Here is a 19,782-nt window from a genome sequence, read left to right as displayed (position 1 = left end):
AAGTTACACAATAACTCTTAAAATGTATGACAAAAGATTTAGAAATAGTGGATATCTTATTCACTGGGTTCATCCGTTTTGCCCCTCCGGTCCGGATCTTTGAAGCCACAGATTGAATTGCGACGGTAGAAAGTGTAGTATAGATTAGAGCTATCCCAGAACCGCTCATATTGGGATATTGCAATACTTGAGTTTAGAGAAGTGTTCAGAGTTATTTTGTTTATTTTCGTCCATTAACTCCTGATTGATTCAACATTCACGCGTAGTATAGCATACACCGTCAACAAAGAAAAGAGGGAAAGTCCGGGTCGTGTTTTCGAAATTTGAATTTGGTTGATTAACAATCTCGCCAAACTTAAAAAGCTTTGTTTATTAGAATCACAAATTATTTTCAAATCTGAGGCTAAGTTCAGGTTAACTTGGCGGCTATCGATCTCTCGAATAGCAATCTAAAGAAGTTCTTAAAAGCCCTAAAAGGACTTTATAGAAAGAAAGGAAAGTTGTAAAACGAGTCTATTGTACAAGGTTATAAAATTTACCTGCCTGAGTGTTAGGCCGTTCTTTTTAAACCAAGGACGTAGATAATTGATCTAATTTACAATCCTAGTAAACAGCGTGTCCAAAGCACAGAGAAGAAAGATATTGAAATATAAATAAATCATACGTTAAAAAGAGAAAAAAGCGAACAGAGAAAATAAAAACATCAAAATTCAGAGATTTCGTCAAATTCTTGATATCGAGTATAGCCAAATTTGAAAATATGCTTTCTTCATCAGCAATTCTTACAGGATTGTATAACAAAACATTGGGTGGATAGCTCGTTGCGACCTACATTATTAACCTCTTATTAGCATTTTTAGTGGCAACAGCCATAGTTTTAAGAAAAAGTAAAAGGTGAATTGATAAAAAAATATGCACAGAATACACGAATAGTGAACGACATTGCATCTCCTTACGTCTCACTAACAAAACTTGGTTTTCTAACTTTATTAAACAAGTTTTTTCTCAAAAGCGATTTACAGTGATGGCAATTTTTTTTAAAAGAAATTGTCAATTGAAGTTAACTGTATGAAATTTTAAAATCGAACTATTATTTCCTTTTCGTTTGCTTGTTCGATAACGTGAACAATCGTCGACATGGTTCCAACGACTATCATTCGATAAAAAGATTCCATGACCACATCATTTCTGTGATTCTGCCATGCAGTCAACATTTCATTCCGCACAAAGAGTCCATTTGAACAAGCACAAAATATATTTTCAAACACAAATGTATTAACTTCTAGTCCTAATCTTGTTTTAATGTTTAAATTATTGTAATAATACCCTCCTTTTCATTTACACTCACTCTCTCTTTCTCCATCATAGTTTTTATCTTTCTTTCCCTCTTTCTCTCTCTCTCTCTCTCTCTCTTTCTCTCTCTCTCTCTTTCTCTCACACACTCTCTCTCTCTTTCTCTTGCTCTCTCTCACTCTCTCTCTCTCTTTTTCTCTCACTTTCTGTCCCACCATCGCGCTTTTGCTCTTTCATTCCTTCTCTGCCTTCTTGCTTTTTTTACAATAAAACAATTATTTCATATTGTCGTACTATTGAATTACTTCAATGATATTAAAATAATTTAAAATTGGCTTTAAAAAAGTTTTTGGCAATTATAAACGAAAAATGTCATGTAAGGATTTCATTGTAGGTCATATATTGTCTTTTATTTTGTCTGACAAACATAATAATTAGTTTAACAGTATAATATAATTCCAAAAATGGAAGAACAAATTGGAAAAATGAATCTAAACAATAGAATTATAATTAAATCTTTAACAACCCTCAGAAGTAAGAATGTTTTATGAATCTTCGAATTGATTCCCAAATAACTGGTTGCATGCATTTCAAAAAGCATCATCAGAATGTTTTCTGGTTTTAAAAGGGCAAGGTTTGTAATTCACTTAATACACTTCCTATCAGACAAATTACATTCGATCAACAACATCGAGAATGTCCAATTTCGACAAGTATCCTTTCTCCCCCATGCTTGCTAAAGAAACAATCCGTCAATAGGTATATTCAGGGTCATTGTATACACTACTACTAATTAGTATAGTAATTATTATTACATCTAGTAACAATCAAGTTTGTCTATAGGTAACAATTACTATTTTTCAAGAAATGTTTTGTTCCCTAGTCCTAGCCAATGATGATGATCAATTAAAAAAGTTTCATCAAAAGGTTTTTTCAAATATTATTAGTAATTTTTTTTATTAAAAACCACTTTTCACAAAAACAATTAAATGAAACGGAAAAAAGAATAGAATTGAGTCAAATTAGATCAACTCCCTGGCAACTGCCATCCAGAAAAATTATAACATTCTTTTAATAGTTTCCTATACTTATATGAAATAAGTGTTTCATATTACTCATTTTAACACATGAACGTGAATATTATACATAATTTAATTATTAATTATNAAACTTTTATTTTTCTAATGCATCGGTATTGATTTTACAAAATAAATGAATAAAAATAAACATATAGAATCAACTCCTATGTAGGTAAATTTAATTTAAATCAATATTTCTTATTAATCTAATATTTAATTGATGTCTAACGAACACTCAAATCACGAAAATGACGGTTTTAGCACTTCTGATTCAAATGTTGCCATAATGTTATTACATATCAATTGATATCGTATTTGTGTGAATAATATTATTACGTTAAAAAGGCAATACTGTTGGCTATCGATTCTTTGACCAATTAATTTAATATTTGTTAACTTAATAATGAAAACTTCCCTTGTTCCATATACTGCGGGAGCTTCCGTAAAACATCAGCCAATCTAACTTTATAAATAACATAGATAAAAACAAACAACATTGGCACCAAGCCCCAGTTCCCGCGATAAGAGAAAGGAGAAATCATCATCTGCGATCTTTTTGCTTTTTAAAAAATGAATAAGACGAAGCTATTATTATGTAAATCTTGAAGTCCTTTTTTTGCTTTTTTTTTAAATTAAGGGAAGTATTTTTTGTGTTTAGACCAAGTTGATGCCTAAACAATGAAACGTTTTTAGCTTCCACCGTGGGAAAATAAGTGACTGTGATAACAATTATATGCCATACTGTCGATGGATATTTCGTTTCAAGTGCATCGACCAGCAAGATTTCGGTGAAAAAGTAATTTATTACATTTATAGGATATCATAGACAAAGAAAAAAAATTACAAAAATGTCCTTAATGGCATACTTTTTGTAGGAACTTTCCGAAAATGTACAAAATTTAATCACCTCGTTTCAATCTTACTAACTCACTCACATACACACACGCGCACGCGCGCCCTCCCGCCTGCCCCTCTTTGTCACTCTTTCTCTCTCTCACTCTCTCTCTCCCTCTCACACAGACTCTTTTTGTTCTTCTCTTTCGCTCCCACTCTCTCTCTCTCCTTTATTCTCTCTTTATCTCCCTCTCCCTCTTTCTCATTCTCTCTCTTTATCTCCCTCTCCCTCTGACTCATTCTGTTTCTTTATCCTCTCTGTTTCTCACTTTGTCTCTTTTCTTTATTCCACATCCTCTTTTTATCTTTTCTCTCACTCTTACCCTTTGTTATATTAAGTCACTACCTTTCTGCCACTCGTCTTGTGTTTCGTTTGTTCTCTGTTATTAGCTAGCTATTCAAAGACTGCATTAAATTTCAGAGTATTGCATGCATTTGTACGTAGGCGTACTTTTAAACGGAATTTCTAGTTTTTCTAATCTGTAACAATAGAATAGAACTATTAATCTACAACCATATTATCAGCAAACGCTCATGAAAGTTAATTTTTGAATTAGAACCAGACATAACCCGGATCCTTGTCAAATCGTTCAAATACATTCATCATCCTCTTTTATATGTTTTAAGTATTTTAATAGGCTGCTTGGAGCTTTCGTCATGTAGTTTAATGAGCCCATTACTGTGAATATTAAGTAAATAAAATCGACCGGAATAAAAAGGAAAAATTGGTCAAATATAAAAGTTTCTGTGAAGATTTTCTTGGTAATAGGAAAACTTAGCTGACTGGAAAGAGCCGGCGGATTTGAAATTTGATATGGACTCTAAGAAACGGACTTGCTTCAAGAGACTTATTGTCTAAGTTTTGATAACCAAGCCGGGTCCATTCCCATGAATTTTTTAATGATATCTAGCCTGCGAGAGTCGGATCTTAAGGCATTAGTAGAACGGAAGGCCTGGTATAAAAATAGTAAAAAGTATAAAAAATATATGGAATGCTAGACATCTGCGTCATTTCCGAGGTTATGATTAAATCAATTGCTTCTCTTTTTAAAATAAGTCCCGGAAAGCTTGAAACCGTATTTAATCCCATATCCTGTTAAAAATTAGAAGGTACATTCAAATAAGGGAGAAACATATAAAAAAGAATCACACATTCCACCGGTTTCCATTGAAACAAACGGACTGGTTAATAAATACGAATCTGATTTTCAAAAGTCAGTGAATGGATATTGATGAAACTCTGAAACAGCCGCACCCTATTCAGACTACGGAAAAAGGGAAATTACGATTAACAGGTGGGAATTCATTAGCATGACCTAAAATATACTTCCAACTTATCAGCATTCAGAGTTTGTAATTTTTAATTACACATAGAGTAATTTCATTGGCGTGTTTATTTCTTTAAACTTAAAGGATTATTTTAATTAATTATTATTTTTATCTAAAGCCTTGGTTGAGATGGAAGCGTTGGTGCCATTAGCGGTACACTAACATTTTCATCTGAACCAAAACCTTAGATAAAAAGGATAATTAGTTAAAATAATTGATATGATCATTTATGGATCAAAGGATTATTTTGAGGAGGAATCATCTAAACAAGCGGTGAAAAGTAGATCGAGGTTTGGAGAAAACGACCTATAAAATTTTATTATTCTCTTTAAGCTTACTTGAGGACAATTGACTCAACAGGTCGATTGAGATTAGGTGCTTTAACAGCAAAATGTCCCGCATTGTTCAACCGTAATAAAGCAATGTTGCAACAAGTCAACGCTCGTGCTCAATTTTCCCTGTTGACGCAGGAATAATTCCTAGAAACGGAAAAGTCAGCGTTTTGCCCTAATTTGATTATATCCCTGATCTGTCAATAACTGACGGAAATTTTCCGACAAAAACACTTTTTTAAATTAAATTAAAATGTTTTGCAAGGAATATCTCCTTTCGTGAAATTCGATTTAAATTCAAAGTTTACTAAAAGTGGGTTAGTAGTTGTTAAAATGCTTATATTTAATGTTTATGTTTAATTTCCTCCATAAAACTGGTTTTGGGGGACCGCGGTAGCCGAGTGGTTAGCATGAGAGACTCTCACGCCGCGGTCGTGGGTACGATTCCCACCGACGCCTCTGGCCCTTTTTTCCCGATAACCCCCAATTTGAACACTCAAGAATTCGTACTATGGCTAATATGCAAGATCATAAGGCCAATTTAAAAAAAAAAAAAAAAAAAAAAAAAAAAAAAAAAGTTTTGATGAAAAAACTGTTTATAAATGTTTAAGAAATTTTTAAGGAATTATTTCTTTCTGAAATCTAAAAAACAGAGAGCCAAAATAACCGAATTAATAGAGAAAATATAGGACCTATTAGAAGAAGGAAAATAAAACTGAAGTTTACATTAACCAGGTCGCTACGCTTCAACAAGGTCGACAAGTTACTGGCACTACATGTCGCACAAAATGCCCCATTGCTATTGGAGAAATAGTGGTTAGGGAAGTTTCAGTGAAGGCATACCTAAAAAAAGTAGCAAGACATGACTGGCAAAAGGAATAGGACTTCTATGCAAAATAAAGGTAAAGTTGACGAGGTTACAAACCTTGGTACTCAGTGACCAGACGTCGAAGCTGTTTAGCCTCGGATTTGACCACAACCTACCAACTGTCTAGATAACGCAAATTGAAATTGTTATGAAGAAACATTTGCGAACCATGATAATGTTAATACGCCGGAAATCTCAACGGCCCAGACAAACCAACCATTAAGAAAACTTCACAGGCGCATTATACCTTTTCCAAGTCTAGCCATTCACTTTTTATAACGTAAAAATGTACTGATCGACGAAAAACTCAATTGTTTGGTTGTAAAAAAATGTTTTAAAAAAAGACTAACATTGCGAATGATTTTTTTAAAATTTCATTTATTGGTTATTTACAACTACCAAATATCTAGATAAGATTGTGTTAAGAGATTTCCATTTATGCTGATTGTGTAGTTTTGTAATATTTGTGTAATACTTAAATCATATCCTAGAGCTTTTCGAGAAGTTAGTTGTTTAATAGTGTATCGTATGTCTGATTGAGTAAACGCTTAAAGGAGGAGAGAGTTGCCCAGGATGACATCCTTTACACTGAAACCACGACATAGTCACTCACTGAGAAAGTTGGAAGAGGAAGTTTGATAGGGATATTTAAGTCAGGTCCAAAGTTAAGCCGGCGATTCTCGTTAGGTTTATCATTTTGTGGAGTCAATCTTGTTGATGATCTGAAAATAATTTAGCTATGTTTGATTCGGCCCAAGCGTTATCAGTACGGAGTGTGGTCCTTATATCGCCTGATCTCACGGGAAAGTACAACAATCTGCTTGTCAGAAAAATAGAGTATTGTTTGAACATTTCGACACTCAGGCCAGTTCTTGTTTAAGTTTTACAAGTTGAGTTCTAGGTTCTAACTTTTTTATTAAGGGTAAAGGTCCCATATACACCAAATTGCCCAATATAATGAATAAAGGTCACGATAGCTCAAGTGCTTAGAGCAACAACGTAAGAAGTTCGTAGGTTCGAATCCTGCTCTAACTAACGTTTTCAACCTTACATAAATTTTAAATAAAAAGAATAATTAATTGAAATTATTAATATGGTCAATTAGACCACTAAACATAAATGGTTTAATATAATGAATAAATTTGGACTAACCGAATCGGAAGAAATATAAATTAACATAAATCGGAAGAAATATAAATAAACATTATACAAAACATACATTTCACTCCCAAGGTTAAAGATCATTGAGAATGAATGTACATTTCATTTTTCCAATAATAAATATAATTAATTGAATCATAGGATTACTTGGAGATATGATATCGATCCTATATATGGTGAAATTAAAACAGACGATATATTTAGATAAAACTGAAGAGATTACACGATACTGTAAAAAAAAGAGCAAATTAAAAATTTAAAAATACTGATGGATTCAACGGAAATGGCTTGCCGTACCGCAGACTGCTGTTGTCTAATTCTGGCCTAGGAACAGCTAAAAATAGCGCTTATTTACGATTTGTAAGACGTCTGTTGATTCTAGATAGGTTGGTCCCATCTGTGAGATTAATTCAGACAATTGTTTGACTTGATTTCTTCAAATCAAACTTATATGGTTAATTGAATACAAAACTTTAGGCATGCTGGACTAACATTTTTTGTTATATTTAAAAAAATGGTGTTAACAAACATTTCGTCGCTTATTTTTCACGGTGTTCGGTTGAAAACTAAAAGACCTGCTATGTTTATATAACGGCTCCTTCCAGACGGGAAAAAGGCGTTTTCCAGTATCGACCCAACACATTGGCAACAGGTCTCGCTCTGAGTCGACGGTGAGGTTAATTCAGACACGAAAAGTCGATTCGCACGAAAAGAATGATAATTCATAATTCGTATGAAAAAAGGCTTGTTTTCTCTATTGAATATTTTTCTAATTGAAATGCAAAACAGTCAGTCGCTAAATTAAAAGATTAGCGGGAAAAACTGCTATTGCAATAACAGATCTATTTGTGGACACATAAAAACTCATTTTACTAGTATCAACACTAGTCTTATCGGCGTACTTCTTTTCTTGGATTACACAAAAAGCAAGAATAGACGGACAGGAATCATAGACAATTGAAATAAGAAATAAAACATTTGATCCAATAGTAAAATTTCTATATAAAAGTATACATGCTTGGTATAAAAAGCTTATTTTTTGTGAAATATTAATGGAACGGACTGGACTATCATATGTTGTATAAGATGAATTATAGTTGTTTTGAACTAAAAAAAGATCAGAAAATCAGTTTCATAATAGCTACATAATAGAATGTGATATCTAAAATTTTGAAAAAATTTACAAGGGTTTGCATGAAATACATGAACTTTGCGTATTTATTGTATAAAAGATATTGGTTAGTTCTGGTCACGTCAGGGACGTTGCACCAGCTTAGAAGATTTCACTGGAACCTCGTTCAAAATTTGAACTAACTTCTACAAAACCAACTCGGCCTAATAATGACGCGACTTGATAATTATAAATATATATGCGAGAGAAAAAGTTTGTTTTATCGTAAAAGAAATAAAAATTGCAGGACTTGTAGTTGATTAGTTAAACAAAAGACGGTTAGGATTGTATGTAAGAGAAAACATTCCATAATTTACTACGCTTCGCAAGTTTGGGAGTTAATATTTGCTGTGGAAAGGGTTCAATGGTTTTTGTCCGTAAACTGTTAATCTTCCTTGTTTCATCCCCAATCTATAGTATTTTATTAGAGACTGAGCCACATCCACTATTCGCTTATATTATCATAACTCACTTCAAATATACGGTTCGAATATAATTTTTACCATCCTACATGCTACCACTGATTAAGGCGCACGAAGTATGAAAGAAGACTTAGGCATGGAAGACTTTACACCAAAACATTATGTTGCTAGTGCTATTCTTGACTCTAGTTTCGGTTTTAGTAACCCCAAAATAAGTCAAAGTCAGTTTTGATAATATCGGGTTGTCCGGAAAATAATGCAGGATTTTAAGTTTTCATTAAAAAAAATCTATATAAAATATTCTGTTTACGTTTACAGGATTACTCATTTGTAGAATGTCAACACTTATTAATCCTCTTCCAAATGATATTGTTTGTTTACCTCTGTAGCATTCCGCTACTTGGAAATAATTCAGTCATCCTTATAATGTCAAAGCGAGAATTTCGTACGATTTTCTTTTACGAGTTTAAACTCGGCCGAAGCGGAGCCCAAACGGCTAGAAACATTAACCAAGTCTGGGGCGAGGGTTGTGTTAATGAGTGCACTGTGCAAAGGTGGTTTAAAAAATTTCGGGAGGGAGATTTCAGCCTTGAAGATGAAGAAGGTCGTGGAAGGCCTTCCTCTCTTAATGATGATGTTCTGCGATCAGTGGTGGGTGCAGAGCAACTCAAAGTCAGTAAAACGACCGTCGCTGACCACCTCAAGGCGATTGGAAAAGTGAAAAAACTCGAAAATTGGGTTCCACACTCATTAAACGATCGCCAAAAAAATCAGCGCTTTGATGTTTGTGCATCACTTCTTTGTCGAAACAAAAATGACCCATTTCTGGCCAGAATTGTTACATGTGACGAAAAGTGGATTCTCTACGATAACACTAGACGTTCTGGACAGTGGCTCGACAAAGGAGAAGCTCCAATACATTTTCCAAAGCCCCCAACTCATCAAAAAAAGGTAATGGTTACGGTATGGTGGGCTTCATTTGGTTTAATACACTACAGCTTCTTAAATCCTGGCGAAACCATCAATGCTGAATCATACTGTAACCAAATTAATACCATGCATCAGAAATTGGCAGTAATGAAGCCCTCTTTGGTCAATCGGAAAGGGCCCATTTTGTTGCATGACAACGCTCGACCACATGTGTCACGTGTAACGTCACAAAAATTATTGGAGCTTGGCTATGAAACTTTGCCTCACCCACCCTACTCTCCGGACCTCTCGCCTACTGACTACCATTTTTTTAGACACCTGGACCACTACTTACAACACATAATATTCAAAAATCAAACGGAACTGGAAAATGCATTTATTGACTTTATCAATTCTAAAAATTCTGAATTCTACTCAGACGGAATTAATAAGTTACCAACACGTTGGGAGAAATGTATTGAGAGTATGGGAAATTATTTTGATTAAAGAACATTGCTTTAAAGTAACTAGTTTCTTTTTTTTTGTTTAATACCAAAATCCTGCATTATTTTCCGGACAACCCAATAGCAGCTAGTAAAGGATTGCTTAAAAAGAATTTACTGACCAGGGTTGCGAACTCTCATCACTACATGCTGTATAAAGAGCCCAACCCTAATGTGAAATATGCAATCTTGTTGGGTAAAAATAAGTAAAGTTTGAAAAACAATTAAAAAAAAAAAATAAGTTCTAGTAGATGGTTAGAAGCTAAGGAAGATTTACTAAGCCTGAGCTACTTTGCATTTCATTGCGATTTGCCCTTTACTTTCCGAATATAGAAGGACGGGTTGACAGGATTTCATAAATTTCCTAGATGGAACAATTTGAGTACAGCAGTGTTTTCCATGAGCACATAACCCACGTTTTTTGCCCAAAAATTGCGAATAATTCGAAAACGGTTGAGTAATCGGGCAACGTGGAAAGTGACGAATTGAAATCTTTTTAAAATTTCTTATCGATTGCTATAGGTTTAACAGCTCAACTTTAAGTTTTCGTAAAAAGTGCAAAAATTAACATATTACCGAATTTTTGAATTTACTGGTGAATGACTGAAGCTATGAAAACATTTAAAAAGCCATCTTGTTCAGCGTAAAATTTTCTGAAATATGATCTCGAGGAGGTCTGTGACCTAAAAGGCTGAGAAAATATGCGTTTTCAACGTTGGCCATATTTTCGTGTAAAAACTAGGTGGTTGGTGTTTTTGTTGCTAGATTATATTTTTATATGGTGGGCTGAGATGACCCAGACCCAGCCGCACAACGGGGTATGTAAACTCGGGCTAGGTAGAGTACGCCACGGACAGCAAATCGGTGATAAACCTCCAAGGTCCAAATATACAATAAATAACAAACATTATAGATTTGCGCGTTTAATACTTTGATAATCTCAGTAAAGCTGGATATATTATTTAACATAATACAAAACGACATTTAAGCCGTAAAAGACAAGAATTTGCTGAAATTATTGTCGTAATCATATTTTGCCGGTAGCACAACAGCAATTTATTTAAGAAAATAATGTTTGCAATTTTTTTAGTTAATCAACGCAAGACTCATGTGGACAAATTAGCTAAAGAGATTGGCCATAAAGAGGATACTTCGTTTTATCTCCTTGCCTTTACACAGTACAAATAAGAGTTAAAATGAACTTAAAATGAAAGATTTTACTGTTTATTTAACTTCATAAGCTTGGGACCCAAAGAGGTTTTTTTTTCAATAGTGGGCAAGGAAAACTGTTGTTTCAACTTGGATTATAAATGATAAAAAAAAGCACAGGATCTACCCAAGGTAAAGGGGAATTTCGTTTCCTCTAAGAGGTAATAAACAACAAAGCATAAAAATGAAACTATAGACAATCGTCTGTGATTTTTATTTGTTGTGATTTTGTTATTTTTGAAAGGCAAACTGTCTTTTGGTTACCCCTTTTGTCTACTCAAATTTTTTAAAAATTATATTATATCCCACTTGGGAGAAGTTCTTATTCGGCAAAACACCGAGAACAAAAGATTCTTCCACAATGATTCCGGTTCAAATGTGCCCAATTTTATGTTTTCACTTGAAGATAAACCTACGTTAGTTGAAAATCGCTTTTACTTTTATGAATTATCTTTTTAATTCCTTGTTGCCCAGTTGAAAACGCCAAAACCCCTATATATCACTAAAGCCGCATACCAATGCAAGCATAATTTCTGTGATATCATATTACTAGTCACATTCCAAATACTATAAATTACTTAATTGTCATGTATTCTTTTGTATTCATTAAGTTAAACCTCCTTTAAGTTTATTTATTTATGTATTTATTTATGCATTAGTTAATTCTGTTTTTATCTATCATTGCTGTTTTTTGTTATTATTATTTTATTGATGTCGTTATTTTATTGTTATATTTTTTGGATTTATATAAACTCAAATCTGCACATGTCTGTACATACATTTTCATACATAGTACATGTGAAGAGTTGAGCCTATCACTCTCCGGTCCACCGGCCCATTCACACTCATTCTTACATAAATTATTTCCTATTATCATACTATTCATCCAAGGAGGTGGGGTAATTGATATCCTTCCATCACCCTTTACACCTGTTATATAACTAACCTAAGACGGGTCGGTATATACTTCAACATTCCACCATCGACCCTCTCACACTTCACATCCACGCAAATAAATACATTCACTCCCAACACACGCTAGGGACACAAAACTATCAGTACTGTATTCAATAAAACACCGTTTTTCCTCCAAAAACAGAACAGGAGACCCAGATATTCAAGCACGATCGGGTGATATTGTTACCAACCCGCTCTCTATATAGAGCCCAGGAATTTCACCCCTCAATTAGATGATACATTTCGTACATATACTTCCTTACATGCCGGATACATTCGCGGGCTTTTGGCCCAAAAGTAAAACCTCCCTCGTTCTTTGAATCAAATCTTCCGAGGGCCACCTATGGACAGTGCTCTGGTTTTATTGATAGTCTAATCTGTACTGAATACTCTATAACGCCTTGTTAGTGCGCAGGTTTTGAGGTTTTACCTTAACAATTTTTCCAAAATAATGTCTTTTACCACATTATGTTAATTTTGTTTATTTTGGGATATACAGAAAATGTAAATTATCAAACCTGTTTATGACTGGACTTTATACAATTTAAATTTAAAAAAAGCCAATCCTTATCAGTATTTTATGTGTGTATTTTGTGTACCACACCACTTAAGTGGTTAAATAATCTTTAGTTAAAAATTTTACTCACATTTATTTCACATGGCTTTTATCAGGAATTGGGCGATTCCAGCATAGCTCAAAATCTGAAAAATAAAGAAGTTTTGTTAATAAAGTGAGCATTGTTAACTAGAATTTTTACTTTTCATAAAGTATTTTTGGAAAATGAGTTGTAATTGTATTTCAAAAAATTTTGCACATACATTTTCACATACAAACAAATAAGAAAATTGAAGATTCAATTTCAGTCTTAAGTACTAAATTTTATGCTATTGTCAAAGCTGCCATTTCAATCTTCCCAAGATGGGAAAACACCTCATTTGATCAAAAAACAGAGGGGGTAAAAGGCATAATGCATATTCAATCATACCACGGCACGAAGGAAAACAAGAGTTCAATCTTCATTAGGAATTTTCCTCAAAACGTATTTGCGTCATCCCCCTAATAATGGGGGAGAATATTTACGGATGAGGAACGAATAAGGGTGAAAGCCTTTTCGGCCGGCACTCCAAGAACGTAAATTCGCCACCCCCATGATATTTTGATCATTACTATCGATCAGTGACAAGGAAAAACTCTCTGAAAAATCCTCTAAGGCGAAAATAAATCAGACTGAACATTCACTAAAAAAGCTATCAAGCTCTGTGAATCATCGATAGTTTTGTAATTTAAACACGAATAAAAAATTATTTTAAATTAAATTCATAATTGACCAAGAATTCTTCTCCCAGCATCGTATAATTGCTCCCTGAGGACAATTGACAAAAATTTTAGAACATATAATCAAGAGATAAATAGACAAATATTATTTATTATCAAAGTAATCAGCGTTGTTGTGCTTTAAATTCTACGAATGTAGTTTTACCGTCAATAAGGTGATAGTTACTAACCAAGAGTAAAATAGCTACATCAAGTTCACTGGACTGTGAAAAATCTTGCGGGTTTGTAGCCTTTCCCAGGAAGGCACAGATCTAACCTCAAGATACAAAAACAAAAGTCATTTCGAATAAATTGTATATTTTTTTAAATTGCTGAAAAAACTAACCACTACATTTTTCCAAATTAGTAACATTGATTTGAATCAATGGAGAGGATAAATATTTTTGGAGTTTACGCATTCCTATTGAGAAATAGAAGAGAACACGACTCCATCTTTGAGAATGTCACTATCTGTGTGTTCGGTCCTGGTACCAAATGCTCCGAATCCATGGAAAATACACCAGTATCTTTCAGTCTGAAGTTCTGGTAAGTGAGATATGAACTTAGTTCAATTTGAACATAGTACAAAATCATATATTATGTCAATTAACCAAGCAGCCATGAAATCACTAAGCTCAAACATCATTAGCTCAAAGATGGTGCTGAATTGCAAAACTACACAAAACAATTGTATTGGGTTGTCCGGAAAATAATGCAGGATTTTGGTATTAAACAAAAAAAAAGAAACTAGTTACTTTAAAGCAATGTTCTTTAATCAAAATNGAAAACTTAAAATCCTGCATTATTTTCCGGACAACCCAATAGTTAAAAGAATAAAGTTACGGTCTGCTGGGTCTCAGGGCATGTAAGAGAAACAGCAACGAGATCGGACGCCCTTACAAGGAAAGAGACTGATTTAAAGAAACAAACAGCAGAATGCTTAAAGAAAGCAGGAAAAACTTCGAATCCTAACAGGATTCTTAACAGGACACTGATATTAAATCGGCAATTCAGGAAAATTTTAATAATCAACATGGCACGTGCAGATTTTGTAAAGGAGCAGGAGACACCAACGCACCTATTAAGAAACTGGCGCTACATTTGCCCGCAAGATTAAGTGTTTCGGATTACAACGTAACCGTAGAAGAAAATCAACCACTAAAACGGGGCCTACTAATCAAATTTCTTGATGAACTAGGACTCACCCGTGTGCTATAGGTACAAAATGGGGGATACAATAGCCCTCAAAGGGCACAATATATTGCACATATTACGCATCAAAAACAAAGCCTTAGAGTCAAAAGAAGTTTGATAACCAAAATAAACACTTCGCAACTTATTTGGACAGATAAATCGTATCAATATTTATCAAAACTAATAGGACTGCTGACTCAGAATTAATGAAAAAATAAAAAACGACGTGAAGGAACTAGAAGCCAAATTTTGATATTTAAAGAATAAAACTTACTTTTCAATCAACAGGCACTAGAGCTAGGTTAAAACGTCAACTTCATTTCAAGAGAAATAAATCAGTGGTAAATCTTATTCACTTGATTTGTGATCATCACGTGATCATCTGGACTCATCTTAAAAGGTTTACTAAAAATCAAGAAATGGTACTGTGAATCATACCTACAAACAGATTTAAATATTCTCCATTTGTCTTAAAATAATTTATTTCTATTTACCTTGAAAACACACAAGGCATATAAGGAACGTTCACACGTACAAAGCACATCGATCAGTTGCAAAAAAAAAAAAACATAACCTCCGGAAAAATTGATTCAAGGTATTTAATAATTTACGAACTCAACAGAATAGCACAGCATGGGCTATAAAAACTTATAATTTCGTATTGCCATATCTATAATGCAATAGAACGATGTTACCGAATAAATTATCGTCCGCCAACATGAAAGGAACCCTGTCCAACTTAAATTGAGTTCGCCGGGTTATAATTTAGGAAAATTATGATCGGGGAACGCCCCGGGTTAAGCAACTCCGATTAAATCCAAAGGGGGGATCAATTCTGCGGTTGCGGTGTGAAAATGTGGTTTTCCTTATGAAACTATGTCCAGCAAGAAATTAAATACGAACTATCGTCATTTATGTACATAGAAAATAGCAAATAACTGTTCGACCTAAATAACCCTTTGTCGGTAAGTTTAACGACTGAAAACTTTTGTTGTTAGGATAGTAATTGTTGGTAATACTAATCGAAAGTTTTAAATATTAACAAACCATTCCTGGTGTAATTACCGATTTCGCTTTAACATTTTTATTTTGTTCATTTTTTTTTTTGGAGCCTTCAAATAAATAAATTTAAAATGATACAACATTATTTGTAACTTGATACAAATAGTGGCATTTCTATCGTTAAAGGATTTATACATGTATATGTACATAAATTTTAATAAAATTGATTCTTATGGTTTTCATATTTGGTAAATTGAGGAATGAAGTAAAAGCTTATTCCATTTAGAGAAGGTTAACGTTTTTTATGGATTAATACTAATCATTGGCCATTGACATTATTTCTCTTACTACGTTCCGTTTCACATGGTGCAAAATATCAAACTCAGCACAAAATTTTGCAACTAAATATTGCAACTGATATCATCTACCTTGATTTCTCCGAGGGTCTCTTAATTTACAAACTGGAGGAGCTTGGAATCCGCTTTCTTAAATTTCTTTTAGACAAGAGTTTTAACGCCGACGTTGATCAAGTATATTCTAATTCATATCCAGTGCAAAGCGGAGTTTTCGCAAAGATCACTCCTGGGGCCATAAGTAGGAGTTCTCTCACATCTACTGTGGACGACGCTGATAGACGAACTCCTACAAATGCTGGAACAAGAGGGATTTTACTCTAGGATATGCGGACGACCTTGCCGTAGTAGTAAAGGGCCGCTGCCATGTAGACATCGTGATGGATCGTATACAACAAGCCCTCAATCTGGTTGACAAGTGGTGCAAAAGTGAGGAGCTATCTATTAACCAGATTAGAAGGGCCATCCGCAAAACTTACAAAGGAATTACTGGAAGGCAACCGCAACCGAACAATGATTCTGGTTGGACTGCTGACAGGACATTGCCACTTAACAAAGCATATGCACCGAATGGGAGTACAGGCAGAAGAAACACTGAGCAGATACTGCCAGGAAGACAGCAGAACACGTTTTGTGTATCTGTGAAGGTTCTGGCAACTAGGACAGGTAAAACCGCAACACTTAAGGAGCCGTTGGCAAAGCTATGGAGGTTGATTAACAACCTGAAGCTGGCCAGTTAGTTATAAAAAACAGGAGAGCGCAATATATATATATTCAGGTCGAGGTGCAGCACTTGTGGCCACCTCTTTTATCCCTATCCCTAGGTCAAATTACATTCATTTTGTTTTATTAATGATATATATGGCAAAATTCACCGTGAAATCAATGATCATACCAAAATAATCGCAAATCCATAGACTCCAAATGAACATTTATAAGATTTGTGAGTGGTCGCTACTTTGAGGTCTAATCTAAACACATTTTAACTCCGTCAAGTGCTGTTTTGTTCATCTGAGTGGTAAAGACCCTCTTTTACAAAATTGATGGCAGTTCTTTGGTCTCTGCATAATTTGAAAAAGACTTGGGGGATAACAATACCAAAATGGAATTTCTAGCGTACTAAGTTTTTAATGCAATTTCTCTCATCTCCTGAAATACTTAAAAAAATATTTTATCTATGTTCGATCCATACTAGAATTTGTAAGTAGTATTTGCACCCCATACTCAAAAGTATTAGTCTTCGAAAAGAGAACGCAAAATTCTGAAAGAGCGCAGAAGTGAGAAAAGTGAAATAATTTACGACTAAAAAATGTTGAAAAGATTCAACTAAATCGAACCGCTGATATCCCCCAAACTTGTGATGTCGACCCTTAAAAACCTTAAAATTTAATATTAAGTATTTAATAATTTAAAGTAAGAATTTAAAATAATTTAATATTAATAGAAGGGTTTGAGAGCGGTTCGACCAGACCGAATTGATTTGCAAATTTTGCCGAATAATTTTATTTTTTTTAATTTTTATTTTATTTTATTTTTTTTTGAGGTGAGGTGTTAGAGCCAAAGAACCTGCAGCTCCGCGAAAAAGATTTTGATTTCTTTAAAATTTACTGCCAGGTTCCATTGAGAGCAATAATTTTTAAAAGGTCAATATGTTTCTGAAAGGCGGATAAAGATGTGGTCAGAATGAATACATCGTCAGCATAGGGAAGGCTTATAATTAACACTAGGACAACGAATTCAAAAATCTTCAAAGCATCAAGAAATTCATTAATTTTTTTAAAGAGCGTTTACTGTGTCGGGTTATTTTCATACTCATTTATGTTTTAAAATTAAGGGTAAAAATGCCAAACCAAAATATACGAAACACGTGATTGATCCCTTGACCCCTTTCTTTTGGGCCCAGTGTTTCTCATGTAACAAAAATAATATTACTATAAATATAAAGAACACGTTAAGGTCAAAAACTAAAATATATCGAGATTTATGAGTTGCGATATTTTTGACGAACAGTATATATTTATTAGCAATGCTTAAGACCGATACAATTACGAACATGACACGATTACTACAAATGTTAAGACTGAGAACTATTTTGGAACTTTTATTTATTAGAAGGCTATTTCCGCCTCGCCCATCGACATTTATTTGAGCTTTTTCACCACCGTCACAAAAGTAGAAGTAATAAGGCTAGAAAAAGAAAAACCCTCCTTGCTAATGCATTGTTAAATGAAATCGATCTGTTACGTAAATGGTTGATCGATTTGTCAAGAAAGCCATTGACACTGTAAATGAAATTCAAAATAGAAAAGACAATTCGTCAAAAATATCGGGCTAAAGTTATAAGAACTTATAAGATAAATCCTTATAAGAAAAATCTTTTCATTGAGATTGTAATAAAATTGTATGTATTTTCTAAACTCACGAGATATCTCGTGTTACTTCATTAAACAATCAAATTGTCGACTGTTTTATGTTTTATTACAAACCAAATATCACCTAACAGCAATCGATGGCTGAATTTGTAAAAACCGTTAAAGAAAAGATATATAAAAAAACCGAAGTAATGAAAGTAAAAATACATAAATCATAATTTTGTTATTATAGTGATTATTTATTATTACACACATTATTATAATTACACTAATCACTATAATAACAAAATTATGATTTATGTATTTTTTACTTTTTTATTTGACAAACAATTCGATATTAAGATGTTTTCATCTTCGACTTGGATGTTTTACAACTTTCTCGCTTACAGACCGTCAGCTCTAAGTTAATCCAATATGATCAGCCAATATTGGTGAATAATTTACCCGGTTTTGTAGTTATTGAGTAAACAGACTGCCCGGGTGTTTGTTTTCTTTTTGTGCATATACTGAAAAATGCATACAGAAGGTTTGGAATGAGTTCTTTGCTTCTATGCAAAAATATACACAATGAAAAAAAATTTGGACACTCGTATTTTGTTGTTTACTTCAAACTAATACATTTTTATTGCTGAATTATTACAACACACTTGATTTAATGCAAAGCAAATTAAACGAGATAAATTGACGAGTTTTAATAAAAAACATAGTTATGATGTTTCAAAGAAAATTCACCAAAACTCCAGATAATCATAATGTTAGTTAAATTTTATTCTACCACTAAATGATTCCGGTGATTTAGTAATTTTATTTCAAACAATCATAACAATTTTTAAAAAATTAAAACTCGTCAATTTCTGTTCTCGGTAAAAATAAACAAAAAATATTAAAATAAGTATAATTATGACGAATATAAAAATACATTTACTTTGAAGTAAACAACAAAATACGAGTCCCCGGTATTTATGCTAGATTATTCTAAATAAAACTCTCTCTCCTTCTTTCCCTTCTATTCTACTTCTCGTTCTTTCTCTTTCTATCTCGCCCTCCCTCTTTCTCATTCTCTCTCCCTTTACATCTCCCTCTTTCTCATTCTCTCTCTTTATCTCTCTCCGCTTCTCATTTTTTCTCTCACCCTCGCGCTTTCTTTCTTCCACCCACTTTTTTTTTATCTTTTCTCACTCTCTATCTCACACACACACGCACGCACAAAATAAAGGTTTTGTTTTACTTATAAAAGTTAACACTTTAATAACTAAAGTGTTTTGTAGTATCCATATAAACAGACCAATAGAAATTGTTATGTAAAATCTAAAATTTCGGTAGATTAATACCTGTTTTACAAGAGAACCTTCATTCGACAGGCTGAGCCCTCCTGCTAAATCAAGGAAATTCCGATAAACAGTAACATGCATTTACTAC

The 19,782-nt window shown here is 33.5% G+C and overlaps 1 protein-coding gene across 3 annotated transcripts in view; it reads right to left on the bottom strand.

The window, feature by feature from the left end:
- Positions 1-19,782, bottom strand: part of LOC106673839 (beta-1,3-galactosyltransferase 5) — a 107,501-nt gene that overhangs the window by 37,940 nt on the left and 49,779 nt on the right. For 2 of the 3 annotated variants that reach the window (XM_014406164.2, XM_014406162.2), the window contains exon 2: positions 12,775-12,829. The gene's annotated coding sequence lies outside the window, so the exon portion shown is untranslated. Of the gene's footprint in view, positions 1-12,774; positions 12,830-19,694; positions 19,716-19,782 lie in introns of those variants that run through there. The other variant, XM_014406165.2, reaches the window with a different exon arrangement.

The sequence above is a fragment of the Cimex lectularius genome, unplaced genomic scaffold (assembly GCF_000648675.2).
Source record: "Cimex lectularius strain Harlan isolate CLEC.00 unplaced genomic scaffold, Clec_2.1 scaffold6, whole genome shotgun sequence".
Classification (NCBI taxonomy): domain Eukaryota; kingdom Metazoa; phylum Arthropoda; class Insecta; order Hemiptera; family Cimicidae; genus Cimex; species Cimex lectularius.
The sequence above is the reverse complement of the archived record's forward strand: the minus strand, read 5'-3'. Positions and strand labels throughout refer to the sequence as shown.